Below are 15949 nucleotides of genomic sequence, written 5' to 3'. Positions count from 1 at the left end.
ATAAATAAAAGGAATAGTTGGCTATGATTCGTATTACTTATATCAGCTTCTCAGGAGATAAAGATTGGGAGAATCAAGGTTTCAGTCCAGCCTGAGCAAAAGCAAATGTCACAAAATTCCATCTCAGCAAAGCTGGTAGAACAAGCCTGGCATCCCACCTGTGATGAAAGAATGAATAGGCGTGTCAAGATCCATGCCGGCCTGGATACATGGTGAGACCCTAGCTCTAAAACAACTGGAGCAAAAAGAGCAAGAGTAAAACCCTGAGTTCAATCCTCAGTACCAACAAAGAGAGAAAGGGGGAAAGGGAATCAAGGAAAGTTTGTCTCTAAAAATTTCTCTAAAAATCATTATGCCTGTTAATAATGGGAAAGTTCTTGCTCTGCAAAAAATATAAATTAGGATTCCAATTAGGTCAGGATAAATCAAAGATACTATTACACAGAATTTTAAAGTGGAATTGGAGGAAAAGAAACTTGTACTATTTAGCATTCGTAATTTAGAAAAGTTATCTTTACATTCCTTCATCTTTTGGGTACATACTTGGAGTTAGGAGTAAAATGTCATTTCTTACTTGCTTTCTTCTCCAGATGAATATGAAAAATGAGTAGTGAAGTCATTTGATAACTTCATGAGGGGCTTCATCTAGCAAATACTTGTGAACTCTGGACCTGCTTTCCAAATGGCAACGTTTTCTACAATTTCATCTGATTGGTCCTGTTACTTCATATTTCTCTTATAATCATACATTCACAAGCTTATTTTTAAATAGTGTAGCACTCTTACGTTTCTTATGTTCCTTCAAATGCTTTGGAGAATGAGAATAAACAGGTGGAAGAATTTCAGAAGAAGAACTTTCATGAACTTTCAAAACCCTTTTCAGAAGTCCTCAGACGCTTGCAATCTAATATTATCAGGTCACGACCTTCCTTACGTGAGTGAAATCATTTTCTCTTATTCATTTATTTAAATTATACTTAAGTAGTTGTCCAAAGGAGCATCAGTCCAACATGTCAGTTTGAGTACATGTTGATCAATGTCACTGCTGCCACCATGGCTCCCTCATCTTTCCCAACCTCACCCATCCCCTCAATCTACCTAGCTTCATTTTCACATACATACAATGAATATTACTGCTGCTTTTCCCTGTCCTTTCTGTCTCCATTTGCTTACCCCTTCACCCCTTGACCTCCCCTCCCCTCACAATACATATGCCAGATTCCTGGCATTTCCTTGGTTAAACTGTAAATCCGTTGTTCAAAGGAATTACTCCTTTTCTGCATATACCATACTTTAGTTCACATGTGTGTTATTTGCATCTATACATACACATATTACAAGGTCATATGCACATGCGCGTTTGCACACACACACACACACACACACACACACACACACACACACACACACACACACACAATACAGACCCACCATCCAATGACCTGTATTGATTTTCAAGACAGCTGAAGTAAACGGCTCTGCTGCGCTGTGAGAGTCTGTTTGCTTGGCCAAATACAGTCTCAGCAAGATATGCCTGGGAATATTAATTATGGAGACAAGCAAGGAGCAAGAGGATATGTGCCGAAAACCCCTGCAGAAGAAACAGTCTCATTTCCCACTGAGCTCGACAGCACACAGACGGTCTCTCACCAGCCCAGCACAGGAGAGGCTGCTGCCCTGCTGTTTTATGTTAATTAGAGAATAAATAAGTGGCCAACTGGAGTCTGTGGGCATATGTTGGTCAACTGTCTCTGTCTAATTATGTTGTAAGCCCACTGGGCAAGGGCCTCATTTAAATCTATGTTCTGGAAAGCATTTAGTGTCTCTACCGGGACCTGGGGAATGCAAGAGGGCACATGGCTAAGGTTTAATAAGAAAGAAAAAACTTTAAATAATTGGTTTGTGAGTGTGTATGTGTGTGTGTGTGTGTGTGTGTGTGTGTGTGTGTGTGTGTGTGTGTGTTGGGTATCTTGCAAATACTAATTACATATTTGAAGTGAAGAATGCAATTAGTTTTTTTTTTTCCGTGCCAGTCCTAAGGCTTAAACTCTGGGCCTCGGAGCTGTCCTGAAGCTTTTGTGCTTAAGGCCAGTGCTCTACCACTTGAGCCACAGCTCCACTTCTAGTTTTTTGGTAGTTGGTTAGAAATAACAGTCTGGACTTTCTTGTCCTGGCTGGCTTTGAACTGCAGTCTTTAGATCCGAGATTCCTGAGTAGGTAGGATTATAGGCTTGAGCCACAGTTGCTTGGAGCGATTCCATTTTTAACCATGTAATGCTCTGTGTGCTGCTCTATGTAGCATAATAAGTGTTTGCAATGAATTCATATACAATGTAAGAAAAAAGCAGCTCTATGTGTAGCTTTTAAATCAGATATAGTAATTTCAAAGGGATAGGCATAAAAGACATTGACTCAGGTAATAGAGAGCACTCATATAATACACAGTATAGTTTCCATGTGTGTGAATGTATTTTGCAAATAAGGATCAGTCAAATGAAAAAAGCAAAAGCAGTTTGTTTACTGTTGTAACAGGAGCATCTACCACCATCATTTACATTAGCAGGAAGAGAGACCATCAAGCTTTAGATTAGGAAAGGCAGAAACTTTGTGCTGTGCTCTCTCTGGAGGCTGTTGGTATGCAGACATTGTAGACAGCTTACTAGAAGTTGAACATCATATGTGATTGGTTACGGGTATGTATTTGACTTTCTAGGAATTGATAAAAGTTAAGGAAGTTGTCGATTATAAATCCAGAGCTTGACCTTTTGTGCTGATTGTTGTTTTTTTAAAAAATTATTGTATCTACAAACTGCTATATTGAATTGAAACTACATTGTACAATTATTTAAAGATAATAAAAAGAAATTATATCTATGTATGTATGTATGTGTATATACGTACATATATATATATATAGAGAGAGAGAGAGAGAGAGAAGAGAGAGAGAGAGAGAGAGAGAGAGAGAGAGAGAGAGAGAGAGAGAGAGAGAGAGAGAGAGAGAGAGAGAGAGAGTTTAGCTTCCTGGATCATCAGTAGAGATAGGAATCCACTTTCTGCAAGCACAGACAACAGCAGTAGCTTCCTGGACTGTTTATTATGGATTAAGTTTTTGTTTCCTGGGCAGGTTGTGGGACAAAGTTCTGTTTTATGTGTGATTGTCCACTGTCTTTTCATATATTCAGTCACTCAGTGTATTGTATAGATGTACTTATGTGTGTGTGTTTTAATAGTATGTAATGTGAATGTGCTTTGAATTACACAAATAGGTATTGGAGTGTCCATTAAAAGTCTGTAAGTACTGAGTGCTCTCTACTTTGAGGCTATAAATGTGTAATCCAAGCAAGTGTCTACTCATTTTTGCTCCTCTACCATTTCTTAAACTCTAGCATGTCAGTTACTACAGTTTGTAGAATGATGACATGAAGTTCTATAAGCGAACAGTAAGAGAGTCTAAATAAAAATACAAATATTTGATTCAATGTGATACCTATCAATATTCCAACCTCATTCTTCAATGGAATAGAAAAGAAAATCTAAAAATTCATATGGACTAATGAAAACCCTGAATAGCAAAAACGATCCTTAACAGAAAGAAAAGTGCTGGAAGAATATCAATATCAAATTTCAAACTCTACTACAAAGCCATAGTAATCAAAACAGCTTGGCACTAGCACAAGAACAGACCTTAGGACCAATGGAATAGAATTGAAAACCCAGAAATGAACCCACAGACCTATAGCCACCTAATCTTTGATAAGGGAGCTAAAAATAATAGAATGGAAGAAAGACGGCCTCTTCAGTAAATGGTGCTGGCAAAATTAGTTAAACACCTGTAGAAAACTAAAGCTAGATCCTTATATATCACCCTGCACCAGAATCAACTCCAAATGGATCAAAGACCTGGAAGTCAAAGCAGACACCCTGAGAACATTACAGGACAGAATAGGAGAAACCCTAGGTCTCTTTGGCACAGGTGGAAATTTAGATCCAGAAACACAACAAATCAAAGAAAGGTTGGACAAATGGGATTACATGAAGCTGCAGAGCTTCTGCATGGCAAAGGACATAGCTAGCAAGATCAATAGAAATTCCACAGATTGGGAGGAGATCTTCACTAGCCATACAACAAATAAGGGTCTCATATCTAAAATATACTTGGAACTCAAAAAATTAAATCCCCCAACAACAAATCCTCAAAGAAACAACTGCCCAATAAATAAGTGGGCTAAAGACTTAAAGAGAAACTTCTCTGAAGAGGAAATAATAATGGCCAATAACACATGAAGAAATGCTCAACCTCTCTAGCCATAAAACAAATGCAAATCAAAACAACATTGAAATTCCACCTCACCCCAGTTAGAATGGCTATAATCAAGAACTCTAATAACAACAGATACTGGAGGGGATGTGGCCAGAAGGGAACCCTACTGCATTGTTGGTGGGAGTGTAAACTTGTCCAACCACTTTGGAAAGCAGTATGGAGGTTCCTCAAAAGACTCCATATAGAGCTCCCCTATGACCCAGCAATCCCACTTTTAGACATTTACCCAAATAATCACAAACAAGATCATACTAAAGCTACTAGCACAACTATGTTTATTGCAGCATCATTTACCATAGTTAAGATATGGAATCAACCCAGATGCCCCTCAATAGATGAATGGATCAAGAAAATGTGGCACATAATGGAATTCTATGCCTCCATCAGAAAGGATGACATCACCCCCATTTGTTAGGAAATGGAAAGACTTGGAAAATTTTTTATTAAGTGAAGTAAACCAGGCCTATGATTTCCCTTATTTGCAATAACTAGTACATGTCTGGGACAAGTAGAAAGGTCAAAAGCTATGTACATATGACCAGATAAGATGAAGTTAAGCAAAATGAACCCCAAGATAGGAACACAAGTGTTTTTTGTTTCTTTCTTGCTATTGTTTCTAACATATTGATAAGATGATTTCTTTGTTGCTTTGTATGTTCCTCCCCCATGGTATAACTCCTGTTTTCACTGTATTTGATGTTAGTATAATTTGGGGAGGGGAAGGGAAAAAACAAAATGTTTAAATAGGGATACAGGTGGACCCATTGTAACAATGAGATGTACAACACACTATGTTGGAAAAACAAACTTTACAATTTAGGTGGTGGTGGGGAGTGTAGTTGTGGAGGTGGGAGGGAAGGGATGGTAAGAGAAAAACAAAGGAGGAAGCAACAATGCTTGGGAAGGTGGCTCAGTGGTAGAGTGCTTGCCTTGAATTCATGAGGCCCTGGGTTCGATTCCTCAGCACCACATAAGCAGAAAAAAACGGATGTGGTGCTGTGGCTCAAGTGGTAGAGCACTAGCCTTAAGCTGAAGAGCTGAGGGACAGTGCCCAGGCCCAGAGTTCAGGCACCATGACTGGCAAAAAAAAAAAAAGAAAGAAATGTACTCATTACCTTGCTCATGTAACTGTAACCCCTCTGTACAGTATTTTCACAATTAAAAAATCTTATTAAAAATACAAATATTCATACCAAGTGTGAGGTTCATCAAAAATCCTAGCACTTTGGAGGTTGAAGCAGGAAGGTTATGAATCCAAGCCAATCTGGGGCAAGTAGTGAATTCTTATTTCAAAAAGATACTAATTAACTAAAATAATCATATTAATTTGTGTTTCTATGTGTCTTTTAGGATTATTTCTTTTCTGAATAGCATTAGCCACTCATCCACTTGCTTCTTTGAATTCTTTTTTTGTGTGTGTGCCAATCCTGGACCTTGAACTGAGGGCCTGGGTACAGGTCTGAGTTATATTGCTGGTGCTGAACCATTTGAGCCACCCAAGTCTATTTCTGGCATTTTGGTGATTAATTGGAGATAAGAGCAATCAAAACCTGTCCAGCTAGGAAAGTCAATAGGACTCTTAGTTTCAATTAACTACCAGAAAACTAGAAGTGACGCTATGGCTTAAAGTAGTAGAGCTCTAGCCTTGAGTAAAAAGAGTTCAGGGATAGCACTCAGGCCCTGAGTTTAAGCCCCATGACTATCAAAAAATGAACAAACAACAGCAACAACAACAACAAAAAACCCCACCATGTTCATTGTATACATACTCGGTTGATTGATTGGTTGTTATTGGGTCCAAACTCAGGGTTTTATGTTTTTTAGGTAGGCCCTCTCCCACTTGAGTCATGCCTCTACCCCTTTTTGCTTGTTTTATCTTTGATAACAGCTCTGACTTTTTGCCCATAGTCAGTCCGGAAGTGACACTGTAGCTCAAGCTCAAGTGGTAGAGTATTAGCCTTGAGCTGAAGAGCTGAGGGACAGTGCCCAGGCCCAGAGTTCAGGCACCATGACTGACAAAAAAAAAAAAATGTACGATGTGGGGCACCTTGGCTCACACCTGTAATCCTAGCTACTCAGGAGGCTGAGATCTAAGGATCCTGGTCCAAAACCAGCCCAGGCAGTAAAGTCCATGAGACTTTTATCTTCAATTAATTAACCAAAAAGGGCAGAAAGTATAGGTGTAGCTCAAGTAGTAGAGAGCTAGCCTCAAGCAAAAAAGCTCAGAGACAGTGCCTAGACTCTGATTTCAAGCCCCAGACTGGCAACCACCCCACCTCCCTAGAATAAAAACAAGAAATCAAGCAAGCCAGCAATAAAATGTGTAGTCTAAAACTTTTACATTTTCCCTCCATTGATCTTAAAGCCAAATTCCTATTTTCTTCCATGGATCATGGATGCCACTCAGTGGAAACCCTCTACAGATGCTCAGCAGAATTTGTACATACAGAGTTTTGAAAAAGGTGGGCTCTGTGGTTTGGCTATTTCCTTCTTTTATATTTGTAGAGATTGAAGCAGAGATTTAAAGTGATTAAAGCATTTTATTTACTTAGTGAATTCCTTTCGTGACTATTGGAAGCAGCAAACCTCATTAAGGGCCACTGGCTTCCAGATTAAAGGTTTAGCATTCCAGAAATAATCCAGAAGAAAAAAAAAGCCAAATCCCAAAGTCAATCAAGCCCCTAAGTTATTTTTTTTTTTTTTTTTGTCGGCCGTGGGGCTTGAACTCTGGGCCTGGGCGCTGTCCCTCAGCTCTTCAGCTCAAGGCGAGCGCTCTACCACTTGAGCTACAGCGCCACTTCCGGTTTTCTGGTGGTTTATTGGAGATAGGAGTCTCACGGTCTCTCCTGCCCGGGCTGGCTTTGAACCGCGATCCTCAGATCTCAGCCTCCTGAGTAGCTAGGATTACAGGCGTGAGCCACCAGCGCCCGGCAATTTATTTTTTTTTAAATCAACTCTTGGCTTGTTTTTGCATCTCCATCTTTCTCTTATTCTCATTCTACTATCTTTTCTTTATGTTCTTTGTTGCTTAACATTGTGTTTTATCACTCCCTATTTATTCTTTTAAATGTGACACCCTATTTTGGTATATTTTCTCAGTTATAGACGCTACCTCTAGTCACTTGCTACAACAAAGACTAGCATTACCCTAGCTGATGACTCTTGGCCATTTACTAACTGCAATCCTGCCAGAGCCCTTCTGCACACCATAATTCATCTTCTTCACACTGCAGTCAGATATGTGTCTGTGCTGTCTCAGGCTTTCTCTATTCTTTATGCTTCTTTGACTCCATCTGGTGAAGCTTTTACTACATTTTATCTTACTAGCTCCTGAACTGCACAATTGCTAAACTACTAAAGTTAGTCTAATACCTATCTATAATTTCTCATGGTATTTATGCCCTCCAAGGTCATGTTGAGAATGCTTTCTTCACACCATTTTAAAGGTATATGGTTTTTCTTCATCTGTAATCTGTCATTCTCATCTCGGGGATGGAGGGGAGTGCAATGGCTCACATCTATAATCCTTTGGAGGTTGAGATCTGAGAATCGTGATTCAAAGCCAGCCTGGACAGGAAAGTTTGTAAAACTCTTATCCCCAATCAACTACTTAAAAGCCAGAAATGGAGCTGTAACTCAAAGTGGGAAAGCACTATCCTTGGGCACAAAAGCTCAGGGATGGTGCCCAGACCCTGAGTTCAAGCCCTTGGTCTGGCACTAAAGAATTCCACCATCATCCTCATAAACCTTGTAAGATCCAGCTTAAAACAATCCTTTACTACTCTACCTCTGTGTCTGTTATCTAGCCAATATCTATCCATCCATCTTCTATCTTCCATCTCCCTACTTATCTCAATAAATGACTGTTTTAGATATTTATTTACTACCTTTCCATTTAAATAGAAGTTTCTAGACATTGACATTAAAATGATTTATTGCAACTTTAATATAGACATACTATCTAAAGAGAAATTCATTATCTTTTTTTTTCTGACATCCTTTGTCTTTAGCATTTGACCATTCAAAATGAATGAAATATACATTGCCGAAAGTTCTTGACTAATGTCATCTAAGTAGTAAATAAAGCCAGGGTACTTCTTCTGGTTTTGGTTTATTGTTTTGTCACATATTGTATCTTTCAATATTTATATTGCTATTTTCCTACAATTCCACTAAAATGCAAAATGTTAAAAGCAGAGATTTGGATCCGTTTGGTGTAAAGTTGTATCTGGAGCAATCAATGCTTTGTCTTTAGTAAGTTCCCTCTCTGTCTCTTTCTCTTTCCCTCACTCCCTCTCTCCCTATATATAAAGATGGATATACAGACATACATATATATGTGTCTATGTAAATGTTATATATGTATCAAATAATCAGTGAGTAAGTAAAGGCCATAACATAGGATTTGTTCTTTAACCATCATGTTTATATGAATACAAGTGATCCAAACCACAATTTATCCAAAGCAAATTTCAAATATCAAGTGTTGTTTATTGTACAATTTTGAATTGTTTTAAAATTTTGGAAAATTTAGATTAAAATGGTGAAAAATCAGTTCTTTGTTGGTAGCAAATAGATAGACCAGAAATACGCTAGATCTTAAGTTCAGCCTTGATAGCAGCAAACATCCACCAAACTAAAATATATTTTAGAATATTTTACGTACTGGTAGTAAAACACAGTCCATGGGATATATTTGACAAACATCATAAGAAAAAAAATTGAAAATAAACAACTCCACAAACACATTTTTTATTTTACTCAAAAATAATTAATTAAGGGATACAAATTAGTCTACAAGATTTGCAGTATTTTAAAAATTAACTCGACAGAGCCAAGCATCTTTCTGTGAATTTGTGGTTTTGATCTTTCTCTAGAGATCTTCATTTTAAAAATTATTTCAAACATTGAGGTGATTTATTGTAAAATATAAGGATTTAAGAGTAAAATCTATTATGATATCTATCTAATGATAGCATACTGTTTCCATGAGTTTGCATTTTTAAATGCTGATTAAAAAATGGCACATCCATAAATCTTAAATAGTACATTTGTGTTAATAAGACATAATTTTCCAATGATTTTTTAGCAAAAACTAAAACAAGACCATACACTGTCAAAAAAAGAAAGTAATACCAACTGGAAACAAAAATTACTTTCTTTTCTAATTACTAAGAGAATAAAATATTTTATAATACTACATGTAATTCAAAATACTGAATGTATTTATTATACAAATACTATGCAACTAACTCGGTTCAAGGCATATTGGTTCTACTTTTGTGATTTCTTTCCCTTCTCCTTTTATTTTATTTATGGTGTGTGTGTGTGTGTGTGTGTGTGTGTGTGAGAGAGAGAGAGAGAGAGAGAGAGAGAGAGAGAGAGAGAGAGAGAGAGAGAGAGAGAGAGTGTGTGTGTGTGTGTGTGTGTGTGTGTGTGTGTGTGTGTGAGTGCGTGTTGCCATTTTAGTATTAAAGACTGGTAACTGAGGACCTTAATTTCTTTAATTTCTTTTCTCTGGGGAAACTGAGCCAACAAATAAAATTACAAAGACAATATTTGAATGGTTCAAGAATGAGCTTCTGCATCATTATCAAATTTCTTTTGGTTATTTCTTATTGGTTTACCACAACCAAATTTACTCAATCTATAAATACCAAATGAATTATTCCCATATACCAGACACAAAAAATCGATGTATAAGTGGTATTTAGCAAGTTAGGGAAGGCCTGTTCTTAGAGTTCTGACAGTAAGTAAGAGATTAAGTAATGCAATGCTATGTTTTTATATTAATAGAGTTAATAGAGTATCATATATGACATTGAATTTAATTAATAACTCCCCCTTCTATTCCTTACTCTTTTTGTCTTCATGAGTAGTATCTTCCATGTTTACTAATAAAGAGTAAACTTAATATGCCCAAGAGAAAATAAAACCCTTTCTCTCATGGACAAATTACATAATTTGTAAATAACCACAAACATTAGGAAATCTATTGTCAGTTATAAATGGAGGATAGACATCATTGTTCTTTTACATCGAGTTTCACAAGTGTTGATAAAAATCATTTAAATGTGAATAATATTTCAAATGACTTGTAAAGACTGTCTAAAGGAAAACAAAGAGCCCTATATCCTTGATGCTGATCAATCAATTTATCCCCAAGGGAGTAATATTAGTGTGTCACCTCTGTGGATCTTTCTTGGTGATTTGGCTTATATAATAATAATAATAATATAAATCTGTCCTTATTGATTACATGAGCCTATATTAAAATCAGCACCTATCATCAATTGATTACTCCATTCAAAATTAGTTGGAAAAGCATTAATACATTGGCTCAATTAAAAGAGAAAAAAGAGAGAGAGAGAGAAAGTTCTCTTCATCAGTTAGCTTTCTTTAGGAATGGACTCAACGCCTAGTGAATGATGGAATAATTAGGCCATCTACTGGCGAGTGACATGTGGGCATGTCATTAATTTCTGCATCCTAATTCAACTACAGCTCAACATCCCCATTGTACTTAAGAGTCACAGGTTGTTGATTAGTAGGTGGAAACAAAGGATTTTTGTTTTTCATGCTCCCTATCAATAAGTGATCTTCTGTGTTTAATATTTTCTTAAAGGAAGAATTTGACTTCCTAACTTTAAGGGGTAGAGGCTACATTAATAAGTTTGCATAATTCACTTGTATCATTTATGTTCACAAATACTTACTGTAGGTTTGCTAAGTGTAGTGCATTAGAGAGTCAGCAGAATATGAGATCTGCCTTTCTCTTACAGAACTATTATCTTAAACAGAGAAGTGTTGAACTAAATGGCAAAATCTTAGTAGAAGGTATGTTCCTTAAAGAATACAAAAAATAGGAAGGGCGAGTTGGCTAAGATAGAAGCACACAACTTACATCATGCAAAAGTATCCATTATTTTGTATTTGCTCATAAAACAAGAAAAATGCAAAGAAAAGCCAAAGAAAATTGGTAAGTGTAAAGATCTATTAAACAAAACAAAATGAATAAAAAAGACTTAGCTGCCAAGTTTTATGCCATAGTAAAAGTTAGTACCAAAAGTATGATTTGTTTCCATTTTGGTTTTTAGAGAGAAAAACAAAAAATAATCTTGAATCTTTGTTTGGGAAAGTGTTAGCTAATTATTGTGATAACTTATGCACTCTGGAGGATTCTTGTTCCTGCAAATTTGATCTTCATCCCAATGATCTTCCCAATTGTTAGTAATTCATGGAAATAGCTAGAGATTTTAGTATACTATTCATCAAGCAATAATAAATAACTCTCCTTTCAATGTAAAGAAGGAGTATTCCAGGTGAAGGGATATCTGCATTAGATAATGCTAAAATAGCTCACAGTGTTACTGTAAAGTTTGTGCTGATCTAATTCTCCAAGTTCATTGACTACTTCAGTTTCCCAGGGACTTCAGCTTGGTACCATACCCACAAACGCACACATATATGCACACACTCTGTATCTCTCCCTCTCTCTCTCTCTCCCTCACTTCACCCCCCTTGCGAGTTCATTTCTAGTTCACAGTATGCTGCAGCAGAAACAAATTATCCAATTAATATCCAAATTGCCTAATTAATACCCGAATTGCCTAATTAATACTCAGATCACCCAGTTAACATCAGTTCTGAAAAGTTACATGCGGCTCCCAATATCTCTTCCTGTGATTCTTTGCACGCTTCCTGCTGCTCGTATTTTTCCTCTATACATTTTCATCACAAGCAACTCACGTTTCAGCCATAGACGTTAATAAATCTTTTTTATTCATTCATTTAAAGGCACTAAACTCTGCAAATCTTTATCGCTTGGTGGCGATGTGCTTGGTTCTTTTTGGATTTCTGAAGCAACCACAGCACACCCACTGAGAGGAAAGAAGGGAGAGGTGATCCCCCAGGAATTTCCCTTTCCAGTCCACTTTTATCTATATAAGGAAGAACTATTTTCTAACAAGTGTCGTCTTAAAATATATCCTGAAGCCAGGTGACAGTGGTTTACACCTGTAATCCTAACTACTCAGGAGGCTGAGATCTGGGAACTGCCCAGCTTAAGCAGGAAAATCTGTGAGACTCTTATCTGCAATTAACCACCAAAACATCTGGAAGTGGAGCTGTAGCTCAAATGGTAGAGCACTAGCCTTGAGCAAATAACTCTCAGAGACAGTGCCCAGGCTTGAGTTCAAGCTTCACAACACACACGCACACACGTGCACGCAATTTCCTGAACTGGGGGTCTGAAATGGAGTCATTAAAAGTATGGAACTTGTGTTTTTAGTGAGTGAGGTACTGAGGCAAAAATGATAACAACCTCCAGACTCTTTCGTGAACCTGCATCACCTGTAGAACTGCTGGCCACCTGTCGCAGTCACATGCAGACCCCACCCACCCAGCTACCAGCATGGTTGTTATGGCAATAAGCATGGGATCTGGAGTGTGGTGAGGGAAGTGCATCCTGGGAGAGCAGCTGCCTCAGTGCTTTGAGGTTCCAGCCAATTGATTGTCATGAGCACTCAGGGACACCAGGGAGGTGAGTGCTGCTCTGAGTTATCAATGGAAGGATTTCATGGGCAAAGAGGGTGACTTTATGGTCCCTGAGTGTACTGGTCATTTTAATGACAGGAAGAGACAATTGGCTGAGCTTAGTCGACTACAGTCCCCTATGTCTTACAGATTTCCCAGCTGATCTATAGTCCCCTATGTCTTACAGATTTCCCAGCACCAACAGTGTGCGAAGGTTGGGCACAACACTTCCACTTCTCCACTCTGAGCCTCATTACTTCATTTAGAGACCTTTTAAAATTGTTGTTATAGAGAGATGATGACAATACCTACTTTGGCGAGTGACACTAAGACTAAAGTAATGCATATGAATATACATTGATTTATTATAGCATTATATAAAAGTAAAGTTTATTAAGCATTAGAAAATATTTTAGACTGTCAATTCATGAATATATATGTACTAATATTGGCAGTTTAGTGGCCCAAATAAAATGCTAATTATCTTAAAAATAATCCTGTTTACAGCAAACAGGTAATATGACTTGTAAATGCAAGTTACATATATAGAATTTTCTTTTGTTTTGTTTTGCAATACTGGGGCTTGATCTAAAGACTCTGGATTTGTTAAGCAAGTGTTCTACCACTTAAGCCACACCCCCAGTCCATTTTGCTTTTAAGGTCTTTCAAATGAGGTAAGGTCTCATATTTTTTCCAGGGTCAGTCTTGCATAGTAATCCTCTTACCTTTGCTTCTCAAAAAGCTGGCATTATTGGAATACGCCAGCACACACACACACACACACACACACACACACACACACACACACACACACACACACACACACAGCATGCATATACATGGCAGCTTATATAGAGACATATATATTGACATATATATATATAGTAACTATATGTATTTCATCCCTATAGAGTTCATGGATAATTTCAGTTCAAATGAAACAAAATGTGTATTTTTGATACACATTTCAATATTTTTTGTTGCCCACGTGGACAAAAGTTCCCACTCCTAAATCAGAATAATAATTCTATGCTTATCACCTTAACTATAGTCCTCTAGTTTTTATCTAGCCTATTATTCTTTTGTGCCTTTTAACAAGTCAATTCCTAGTTTAAACTTATTATTCTAGTTCTTTTATCTTTTTGATGAAAATAGTCCCAATTGGTATCATTTTCTCAGGAAAGATACCTTTACATGCCTGGAAGGACTGACTCATGGTCTTCTCTGTAGATATTCCAGTCTTTACTAAATACCAACCATTGTTTGACAGATATTTATTCATACAAATGTTCCTACTTAATCTCTTAAAAGATTTGATCTGATTAATTCTTATTTGGCAAACATTCATTTATATGACTATTCCTACATAACCTCTTAAAACACGTTGATGTAGATCTTTTTTATCTCTAATGCCTAACACGTCACAGATCTTATTCTAATTAATAACTATATGCCTCTTTAAAGGAAATCTTCTAGTAATTTATTAGAATGAGTCTCAAGTTTACCCTTTTTTATTTGTAAAGTTGTAGGGGAAAGGGGGCAAGAAAAGACAAGGGAGATGATGTTTATGGCTGCGGGTATATATAGTCCTGCCCCCAAATCTCTGTGACAGCAGAGTAAGTCTCTTTTCCACTGTACAGTGAGGGATTACAGAAACCCAGGGGGCAGAAGAAATTGATGAAGTGTCATGGCTAGGGTAGTTAACATTCTCTTTAAGGCTACTGGCTAATCTAAATGGACTGGTCAACAAAACTAGGGAGGATCAATGAAGTTACTGATGTGGTCACTGTGCATTTAAGGTGAAGTTTTTACAGAAACAAAAATGCTGCATGCAGGCGGCCAGCAATTAACATTCATAGTTTACTTAGAATATTTAGTGTTTTTGAACCTGAACTTAAAAGGTTATTTCCATCTGCAAGTTTCTTCTAGCGGGAATAGATGACTAGACTATGAGTAAACTTCAAGTATCTGTGACTAAAGGTACTTTACCCAAGATGAAATTCTTATCTTGTTATGAACATAGTGACATATTATAATATAATTACCTAAAGATTTGACAAAATTATATGTCATTTTCATAACATATATAGATTTTTTTCTAAAAAGTAAAAATGGCTATTAAGATCGAACTCTCCAATTTGGAAAGAAATATTTTATCATTGATCTTATTAACATATAATAATTGGAATCAGATTCTCTTATGACATTTTTATGCATACATATAATGTACTTTCAGGCTGCTTTTGCTACTGGCTTCTTCCTCTTCCCCTTTCCTGGTCTTTTTCCCATTTTTTAAAATCTAGATTCAGCCTGAAAGAAATCATACTCTATGTCTTTCTGACTTCGGCTTACTTTTATTAACAAAGAAATACTTGATTAAATAAAAGAGGGTAACAAATTACATTTAGAAGTGATCTTATGGCTACTCAGAAACTTAGAAGCTTTCTAAAATGTCTTCTAGAAAGACAGAGAAATTTTAAAAAATATTAACTTCTAAAAAGAAATCACAGTGTAACCAGGGTCACATGATCACATTTATATGTTGTAGAAAGTAGTGTTCAAAAAATCATAAAAGAATAGAAATTGGGGGAATGAAAGATTCTTGTAGATAAAACTAGATTCAAGAAGCTTTCGTTGAAGTCATTATTTGCACTTAGCCTGAAAATATAGGTAAGATTGGAGATACATAAAATGAGTGAAAAGATTGTAATCTTCAGAAATTATCAGTTAAATAATTTTATGTAAGATCTGTATGGTAGCCCACAGAAGCTGAGACATGAAGTTCTTCAAAGAAGCGACTCCAGAACATTTCCTAATTCAGAAATGCCAAGGATCGATGCTCAGTATTCTTTTCTTAAACAATTGTCATCAACATGAATGCCCATTGATCATTCTCAAACACTGACACACTTTTTACACTGTTGAGAATTTTAGACACTGTACTTGATTGGACTACCTGGGGGTCAGTTGCCCACTCTTTCATCAGGGGAAAGATAAAATGAATGTCTCATTGAGATTACGTCTAATGTAGAATGGAGACTCCCAAAGAAAATTGGATGTGCTGTATCAAAAGGAAAGGTCATCAATACTGCG

This window comes from Dipodomys merriami, unplaced genomic scaffold, assembly GCF_024711535.1.
Source record: "Dipodomys merriami isolate MVZ:Mamm:240054 unplaced genomic scaffold, mDipMer1.0.p SCAF_15, whole genome shotgun sequence".
Taxonomy (NCBI): domain Eukaryota; kingdom Metazoa; phylum Chordata; class Mammalia; order Rodentia; family Heteromyidae; genus Dipodomys; species Dipodomys merriami.
The sequence above is the reverse complement of the archived record's forward strand: the minus strand, read 5'-3'. Positions refer to the sequence as shown.